The sequence below is a fragment of the Chenopodium album genome, chromosome 14 (genome assembly GCF_948465745.1).
Source record: "Chenopodium album chromosome 14, dcCheAlbu1.1, whole genome shotgun sequence".
NCBI classification, from domain to species: domain Eukaryota; kingdom Viridiplantae; phylum Streptophyta; class Magnoliopsida; order Caryophyllales; family Amaranthaceae; genus Chenopodium; species Chenopodium album.
The window spans coordinates 15337222-15347802 of NC_137847.1; positions in this window are offsets into that span (position 1 = coordinate 15337222).

Below are 10581 nucleotides of genomic sequence, written 5' to 3' on the forward strand. Positions count from 1 at the left end.
CTCATTCATCCTTCTTGATGGAGGGTAAGATAGAGATCACCATGTTGTTGCGGATGCTTCCTTCCCCATGTAGAGATTCCTTAGGCTTCAGGATTTTCAACAGTCTTTCTCGTAGTCTTGTTGAGATATCTTTTCCGAATAGTGACGAGCAATTAAAAGAGTGGGATCGTCTTCGCTTGTCAAAATGGAAAGGGCATTTATGGACACTTTCCTATTCGGGCAGGAAATGCCAGTTGTGCGCTTTATACACCAACGGAGGGTGTGACATTCGTTAGTATCATGGCCATGTAACTGATGACAGTGACAATATTTTTTTTGAGATTTGGCCCAACAGGTTCAGCTCCTGCTCGACGAGGTAATGGCTTGATACGACCTTCTTCGAGCAGTTGAAGGAACAAATCAGCTTGAGAGGCCTGTGGCTGTGCCGGGTTTGTCTCTGGTGCGTTAGACTTAGGATGGGCCGGAGTGATGATCCCACGATCAATGAGATCCTGAATTGCACACTTAAGGTCATAAAAAGTATCTGTTCTATGCCCATATTGATGACAATAACTGCAATATTGTCTCATATCGGTTCCATGTGGTGGTAATGAATATACATAGCTTTTTGCCCGAAGAATAGCTTTTTTGCTCAAACGATCGTACACCACACTCAATGGTTCGTCGATTCGAGTGAATATCCTCCTGTTAGCTCTTTCACCTTGAGGGTGCACCTTAGGCCTTCTTTCCTGTAGTCGTTAGGCATCAATTTCATAACCATGTCTCTCCATGTGCGAGAGGTTGGCGTATTTGATGGAGACCATATGACGATAATAAAAATCATTTAACTTCCTCAGTAATATCAACATGAACTCCCGATCAATAATGGGAAAACGAAGTTGAGCCCGAATGTAAGAACATCTTGAAAAGAGATGTGAAAATGATTCCCGATCACTTTGCTCCATATTCACTAGCTTTAATTTTTCGGTGTCAGTCTGTCGAAATTCAAATGCCCAATCACTGAATGCTTGAGCTATTTCTCCCCAAGAACCTTTACTTGTTGCCCCTGAGGTATAATACCATGATAACGCAGGTCTACCCGGACTTCTGTTGAACAACATAGGAAAATGTTCTTCTGGAACATTTAAAGGATATAAGGTGTTCACAAAGTTGTATAAATGGAGGATGGGATCTCCCAACCCATTGAACTTCTCGAACTGGGGGAGATTAAGATAACGATCTAATGTCTGTAGTTAGGGAAAAGAATCAACTCCTCCGGGTATACTTACCTTCTATAACATAGGACATCGAAATCCAAATCAAAATCCTCAGCCCTAGACCTTTTCTAAGATCCCTCATCATGACCCTGTCTAAAAGAATTACTTGTCCAAGATTCTCCTCTAAAACATGGGTCGTTGTCTTTTGGAGTTTTAGGTTCTTCTTCTGCCTCATCTTTATTGGACCAATTTGTTCCACCCCTAACTTCTTGAGGATTAACCTCAGAGTTATTATCATCCTCTTGAAGCCCTTCTTCTGGATCTTCCTCGGTTTCTTCTTCTTCCGGATCTTCCTCGGTTTCTTCATCTTCCTCTAAGTCCTCTTCCGGATTTTCCTCGGTTTCTTCTTCTTCCTTCCATGAGCCAATTGAATCAGATCCAATATTATGAATAGTGAATCCATCTAATCGACTACCCTCTTCATCATCTAAGTGGAGCACCTATTTTCCAACACTAGAAACATTCATAACTTCTAGATTACCCACAAGTGTTACTGCACCATGATCCGTGAGCAACTTCACCTTTTGGTGTAAGGTAGAGGCTACCGCCCTGTTCTCATGAAGTCAAGGTCTTCCGAGCAAAAGGTTAAAGCATGTTTCAATATCAATTACCACAAATTCAACATTTCTAGCCACTAACCCATATTCCAAAAGTAACACAATTGACCCCAAAACATTTCTTTTGGCATTGTCATAAGCCAACAACCTGGCTTGAAGGTGTCAAATCTTCTTTTTGATAACCAAGCTTTGTCATAACTCGATACAGGCATACATTGATGGCAGAACCATTGTCAATAAGTACCCGAGGTATTTTCCACCCATGGCATTTCACAGTTATGTGCAAAGAGCTATTATGGTTGACCCTTTATGGGAGATCATTATCGGTAAACATTAAAGTGTGGTCGGCTCCATGAATAAGTCTGTAGACACCCAAATGTGTCTCCCCAAAACCAAACCCAGTGATGAATACCTTTCACGTCATTTGATTATTGAATGAGGTGAAAAGTATGAAAAGCCTAGTGATGTGGATGTTTTTATTAAAATATCTCTCTTTCTGTTTTTAAAAATATTTCTTTTCTTACTCTATTTATATAAAAAAAGCCAGTCCAATTTGGTTTGGTCCATGATAAGGGTCCAATAATAGTGTAGTTGGATTGGGCTTGAAAAGAGCTTTCCAATGATATATTATAAGCCCAATTCCGATAAATTATGAGGAAGTTATGGATTAAATTAAATTAGGCCCAATGATTTTAAATGTGGCCCAATGATCTAGAGGAGGGCCTATTAATTATTATTCCTAAAGTAATTAGGATTGATTTTGATCTTCTAGGAATATCTAGAAGGTTCTCTTTAATTCTAATAAGATTAGAATTGATAATTATATTTTTTTTAAAGAAAAGATGTTTTATTTTGAATAAAATATATTTTATCTGATTTTAAAACTGCTTGGACGCACAATTACTAGTAACCGGTTTAAAAAGTGTTTTCGCGTGTAAAAGTGCGTTGTACTTTTGAACCTGCGCGAGACGACAGAGTCGTCGCCTGGCGACGAGCTTGTCGTCTGGCGCTGACTCCTGTCGTTGGCGACATGAGGTATTTTATTCCGAATAGGACTTTCTTTGATCCCGTGATATTTTTCCTATAAATAGGGGTCGAATTATCTCTATTCTCTCTCTAAAAGCTAGAAGCTTTCCTTCTCTCTCTATTCTTTTTCTAAACCTTCCCCTCTTACAAAATTCCACATACATTAGCTCTAGATACACCTAGCCAAGTTCGAGGTTGCCTTCGCCCTAGATGTGAAAGGTTATAATTTCTGAGGGAATTGGTCCCAAATCCCTATTTCAATTATTTAATTTAATTGTTTTGTTTTAATATTTTTCCTTGAGGTTACTAACGTGTGTATTTTGTTATTAGAAAGAGATACGAGGCATCGAAGTAAGTACTTTAATGGCTTTATTGATATAGAAATCATGCTTTGATTATTTTGTTAATTCCTAGTATCATGTTAGGATGTTTTATTGCTTGCTAGTATCATGTTTAGGGTTAACTAGATTTCTAATATCATGTATATTTTATTATGATGCTTCATATTTCTTTCCTAATAGTATGTTAGTGTCATGTTAAGGCTAACTGATCTTTAATGTTTAGTGACATGCTAGGATTTGTTATTATTCTTGTTAGTATCATGCCTAGGATCTTGCTAATATTATTAAGCTTTATTGAGATTGAGATTTTGATTGGTTATGATGATGATTATTATGTTGCTTGACATATTTTTATTGTTATTGCTTGATCACGCCCTCTCTTGCAGGATTAAAGGGAATTTGTACTTGTAATCACGCTTAATAAGATAATTAATAATCTTATTTAGGCTAATATGATTATAATTCAAGTGATCGCCAATAATAGCTTTGCTTGTGCATTAATATTCAACCAACATAGATAAACAGGTTTAGGGTTAACCTATTGATTGCATGTTAGTCAGAAAGCGTACATGAATACGAGAAGAATAAAGTAGAGGCCTATTTTTAGGGCAAGTTCAATCTCTTTTAGGTTGGATTTGTACCTTCATCCCCGAACTTCCAGTCATGGTTCCAGATCTATTGGAGTTAACGATCTCCTGGATCGTTAAGGGGTGTAACCTTCACCCTGTGAACGGTTTACAAGTTCCTAAAACTTGTTGGCAACTCTTTTACTCTAGCTTCCTTCCCTTTGGACGCCACCATGCTTAAGTGTATGATCACAGGGGGGCTCAAGTGTGGGATACTTGAAATATTCCCTACAAAGTCCTACCATTTGATCCGGAGTTATGGATGGATCAATTGAAACTTCATTGAGATGTCTCAGAACAGCATCCCTATGAGGTTGTGAATGAGTCAATAACTTCCATATAGAAACATTTGCATTAACCTCCTTCATGCGCCTAATTGCATCATCTTCTTCCTTATTCTCCTCTGTTAATTCCTTGTCTTTTTCTTTCCTTCTCAAGGCTTCCACGGGGTTCTCATCTTCAAGATATGAGGGTTTAAAGTGACGACTTTCGCGAGTCAAATGAGCCCCATGTAGATCTTCATCATCACTAAGATCGTCAAGGTAAATAGCACATTGAAGATTACTAGGGGTATTAAGGTGTGCCCCAGCATTTTTCTCAGCAATTGACAACAATGAGAAAGCCTCCTCTTCATCATCTATTAGGCAAAATGCCCCATTACAACCCATAGTGGCGCAGACATCAGAGAACGAATCCTTATTAAGAGTAACACCGGAACCCTAGCATGGCACAAGCTTAACCTTTTGCTGAGTGGAGTGATCATACACAACACACACATAATTCTCGGATAATGGCGTCTCATACATTCGAGGGGCATTTCGAACCATTAATAATGTTGGATCAATCTGGTTACTAGAAGTGGAGATGGTGTTTATAGAGACAGGAGGCTTATGATTGGGAAGAGGATTATTAGTGATGCTTGGTTGCGTATTTTTAAATTTATCAAAGGATGCCCCAACTTAAAGCCATCCTCCATCTACTAGATCTTGAATACGGGGCTTGAATACTCTGCAATTTTTTATGTCATGCCCAGGCCCTTGATGGAATTCACAGTGTTGGTTTGGGTTGTAACTGGGAGGAGGGTTTCTTGGGGGTGTCCTTGGGTTCAAAGGTTGAACTAGGTTGGCCTTTTTTACTTTGGAGAAAGCTTGAGCGTAGGTCATGTTCAAAGGAGAAAAATTTCTCTGTGGCCTAAGTTGGAATGCTGGAGCGGCGCCAATATTATGTATCAAGTTTGTTGGTTTTAAAGGTATTGAGTCATTGTTATTGGTTTTCCTGTTGCCCCCAAACTTAGGATTGTAAGAGGTGTTACTACTGCTCCCTTCATCCTTCTTGATATCTCCCTTTTTAATGGCATCCTCCACCAAGGTTCCGGTTGATATGAGAGCCTTGAATGACGGAAAATACTGGAAAGCCATTCGTCCTTGATAGACGGGAAGAAGATTCTTCACAATCATCTGTAATTGTTCTTCTTCGTTTGGCCTATTTACCATCTTTGCAGCCTTATTTCTCCACCTAGTGATGAAGGCACAAAACGTTTCATTATGATTTTGGGCAGTTGTCTCCAAATCCCTCCTTGTTACATCGATCTCTTCATTATATCTGTATTGGCTAGAAAATTCTCGCACAATATCAGCCCACGAAGTTTTCTTTGAATTTTCCAGATTAAGAAACCAATGAGCGGCAGCCCCATCTAAACATTGTTGAAACAATTGTGCCATTAAAAGTTCATCAACACCCCAAGGACTCATAGCCCCTACATATAGCTTTAAGAAATTAGTGGGACTTCCTGTACCATCGAATTTCGTGAGATTCGGCATCTTAAACCCAGATGGCAGTTGTGCTTTTGGAAATAAGGTGAGACCATGAATATCCAACCAAGGTTCTGCTTTAGTCATACCCTTTAGTACTTCCTTGAGCTTGAGAATATCTTCTTCGATCTTGGTAGGAGCTTCTCTATCATCGTTTCCATCATCTAAATGTAATGGAGAAGCTACCTCTGAATCATGTTAAGGAGGAGGAGCACTAGCACTCTGTCTTAACAAACTCTGTATTGTTTGTTTCGTGGTATCTTGACGATCAAGGATAGCTCGCATCATTACTCGAAGATCATTAGATGGATCAGGGTTTAGCGAACTTTCATGACCAGGAATCTCAGACATTTCGCTTGGTGGCGGAGAATGAATTTCCCTTGGCGTTGAACAACCCGGTGAGAAGGCTACTGAATCAAATTGTAAGCTGTGAGAAGAGATTTGACGGACAAGCCTAGATCCTGTGCAGGTCCAGGTAGATTTCCTAGGGTAAAAAAAAGGAACATTAAATTACAAAAAAAACTTCTTCGACAAGCTAAAAAAAAGTAAATAAAAGATTTTTTAAAAGAAATAAACACCCTCTTTTTTTTAAAAAAAAAAAGAAATTTTTTTTCAAAAATGACCCTAATATGAAGATTCCTGGTGTGTTGAACACACCATTGGTTCTCGGCTTATAAAAACCTAAAACTTGAATAAGGATTATTCACCCAAACTTCTTCTCTCTCTAAAATCTCAAGTGTTTTCTTTTGAGATTATTCTCACTTTTCTCAAATTTGAGTTATGGATCCTAATGCCTCACGCGTTAGAGATTTAATTCACTTCTTCTCTGACACTTCGGGCTCTTCCCTCCAAGAATTACGAGAGAGAGAACGCAACGAGATTCTTAGTTCAATATGGCCAGAAGATCATCCATCTCAATTTTCTAGGGAGAACCTCTCTCTCCCTTATGATCAAAATTCTACAGCTATCCCACCTTCGGTTCCTCTAGTGAAACTTGCACTAGTGACTGGTCCACCTCAGGTATTCGAGATAAGTAGCTCTCTAGAGTCAATCTTCTTATTTGTGGCAGATACAATGGTGTTAGCCTTGTCACTGCTCCTACGTTTCTCTGGAGACTCGGTTTATCTTATCATAGCTATTATAAGTCAACAAAACCTCCCTTTTGCTAGCCAACTCGTAGAGAGTCCGAACCTACCATCACATTTCCCTTTTAATCTTCATGTGTACTCGTCTCTCAGGTTTTTTTTTGGGATGCTCATGGGTACTGTACGAGTCAAATATTACATAATACCTCCATATTACACAAAACCTATCTCCCTACTTGTTTAGTTTTACTCATCTCTAATTTGTCAATCGACAAGGAGGTCTCTGAAAACATAGACGTAACAAAGTCTTGTATTCTTGCAGGGAATAATTCTCTCCCATCAACTCTATTCCTATGGAGTGACAAATGTTTATTTTCACTCACTCGATTGTCTGAAGGATCAATAGCCATATCGACTTATAATACCCATCGCAGTATTTATTCTGGGACTTCCTTACGCCAAGGGAGAGGCCCGCCTCAAAGCTCAATCAATCGTCCTTGGTTGGGTATATCAAATTTCATAACCTATAATCATTTGACTATGATGATGGGTGGTCCTTCAAACTATCGAGAATCTAAGGAGAATTTTCTTCAGAAACTACCTCAGCATCATAGGCGATACATATCTCGTCTCCCTGAGACTTTATGGTCAATAGGTCAGAGGAGTCTTTTCATAATAATAGATAGATTAAATAGGGAATTGTCAACTACTTCTTGGTCACAGGGAGATCCCCATACTCTGTCTCTAGCCGCTTTATCAGATGGCTCAGATGGATGTAGAGGTGGGGTTATATTGCGAGAACCTAGGTATGTTTGGAAGTTTGGTTTTGGTTCAAGGCTTAGAGGGCCCAGTTTTTCCTTTTTCTTGCTTTGCTTACTGCAGAATGGGTTGCAAAAGGCTTGCTCTCTAGAGGTGAAACAATTAGAAGTAGTGATGGATGTTAACCGCTTCATCTCATCTCTAACTAGGCTTAATGTCTACCCAGCAAATGCTGAGCAAAAGTTGTGTGACATACTACTCCTAATGCGCTCTCGTGGTTGGGAAGTTAGTATTCGACATTCCCCTCAAGACATGCTTTAAGGAGTCTGCCTTATGGTTGATCATTGCCAAGGGTTTACTTGGGGTCAAACAGAGGTGTTTAAAGCTCCACCTTCTTCTGAGATTCAGTTAGGGCCTTTTTGACCTTTGTATTATGTATTTTTTTATTCACTGTTATGGATGTATCACTATATAAATATGAATTAATGTTCTTTTCCGTCTATTTTCCACCTCATGATGAAGGAAGGTAAAAACAAAAAAAAAAAAAAAAAAAAAAAATAATAAATAAATAAGTGAAACCTGCAACAATAACAAACTGTTAGTGGCCGGGCCCGAAGGCTGCCTACGTATTCCTGAGTGCGGGAATGTGCTGAGTGTAATGTGATTCAGGAAATCAGGCCTATCGTAGTTCGACATAAAAAGGAAACCAACTTTTTAATTTTTGCGACTGCACTCTAAGCGAGCTGCCTACGTACCCTGTTACAAGATTTTTTTTATCTTTTTATTTTTTTTTAATTTCATTTTTTCTCAGGGATCAAATCGCTCATAGTTCACAAAAAAAAAACTTTTACAAAGATAACTTTAATGAAAATGTAACTAAGTTCACTACCATGCATCTATTCCCCCGGTCAAAAGTCGCTTCTCCCAAGCAGCTTTCCGTTTGGCAACAACATAGAAAGGGTTATCTTCTTTGTCCAAGATCCATGATGCCCATGCTTTACATACTACCATGCACGATTCCGTTGTAAAAAGGTCGATGTTGTCGAGGAAGATGTAGGGTTCCATGATTTCTCGAAGAGATGTGACAGGGTAAAGTCGTATCCCCTTATCAAAAGTAAATACCTAAGTCCTCTAACTAAAGTAGATAGGGAAGTAGGGTCGAACTCCACAGGGAAACAAGTCTTTCTACTCCTAATTAATTATTATAATCTAAATTGTCTAAGTAACCAATATTTTTGGGAATAAATTCTATACTACGAAGAATAAGGTCGAAAGAAATAAAGTAGGGGAAAAATCAAATATTAAAAGACCTAGGGCATAGGTTCACTAATAAACAATATTCTAGGGCAAATCATAATAAAAAATCTTCAAGCATTGATCAATCAGATTATAAAGGGCTTTCGCTACGTATTATAATCACAGAGTTAATTTATCGGTATTAAATCTCATCTGTCGAATCTCGACTTAACCATTTATAAATTAGTCTGCCTATTGATACTAAGCCTAAACATCAATTCTCATATGTCGAATCTCGAATTAATATTGCTAAACTCATACTATTAAATCTGGCCAAACCTTATTGCATAGCATTAAATCAATCAATAGGAAATTAACCAAGCATTGATAATTAACAATCACAAAATTACCCCTTCATATCATTTATTAGATCCCCATAAACCCTAGAAATAAAACTACTCAAGCATCATCATAACCAAAATAATCAAATAAATAAAGCAAAGAAAAATCAAAGAAGTAAATAAAATAGCTGAAATTAAAAGAGAAGAAATTGTTACCAAAAGAAATCTGGATTAATGAAAGTAATTAAGAACAAAAGTTGAGAGAGAATTTAAGAGAGAGAAATATCCTAAGTAGAGAGAGAAAATCTAAAGAAGAAGGTAATCCAAAATTACGTACATAATTCGTACTTAAACATTCCTCAAAACAAAAATTAAAACTAATCTAATCAGCTCTGAGAAAAACACGCGCCCGATCGGGCGAAAGGCCGCCCGATGGGGCCCGCCTTTTTTGCCTTGCCTGCTGCTGGTGTGCCGCGCCCGATCGAGCTTACGCTCACCCGATCGGGCGCGCCTCTTCCTTGAGGGTCTTTATGCGCGCAGCCGCCCGATCGGGCGTATGCTTGCCCGATTGGGCCCGGTCTTCTTCTTCGAGGCTTGGATTTCGATTGGGCTAAATTCCTCGGCCCAATCTAAGTTTCCTCATCGGGTCTTGATTAATCGATTCAATAGCCCATTTATCTCATACCGAGCCCTTAATCATCGGCTCTCACCGATCCTGGGCTTCAAGAGTGGCCGTGTCCTTCTAGCTTCCGTAGTTGATCCATAAAAACCCGGGAAAATGCTCCAAAAGTGTAATTTCCTGTAAAATACAACTAAAACTACGCAAACACTAGAAAACACAAATTAGTAATAAAAGTGGCTCTAAAGAGCCAAAAACACCACTAATTATAACCGTGGGACGGGGGTAAAACACTATATAAATTGGATATATCAAGATGCCACTTTATTTGCTGATGTTTCAAACCCCTCACAAGGAACTGCTATACCTTTGTCGTAAAGCCAATTAAACCTCCTTTGGATATCATAGGTCTTTGCCTTATTGGGCATTCAATTTGTCTTGTCCTGTTCATTCTCCAGAATAGGAAAATATATTGTTCTTTTTGCAAAGGGTGGGCGCCTTATTTCAACCGCTTGATTATTTTCTATGTAATGACCCGCTGTACTTATGGTGTTTATCCAACCGCCATTCTGCGACGAGCATTCACCTTCATAGGCTCCCCTGCTATAGTCACCACATATAGTGCTCTCATTCTCAACTTTTGATGTAAGCTAGATAAGACTGCTTTACACCCGTGCAGCCAAGGTCTCCCTAGTAACAAGTTGCATGAGAGTCCAAAATCCACTACCATAGACTCTATGCTGAACAGAACATTCTCATGTACCAAAGGTAAGACTATAGACCCTGTCACTTCCCTTGGCAATTGGTCAAAACCTCTGAGAAGAATGGAGCGTAAGCGATATGTAAATCATTGTACCCTATTTCGTACAAGTATTCTCGGGAACAGAGATTAACATTAGATCCGGTGTCAACCAATATGTGATT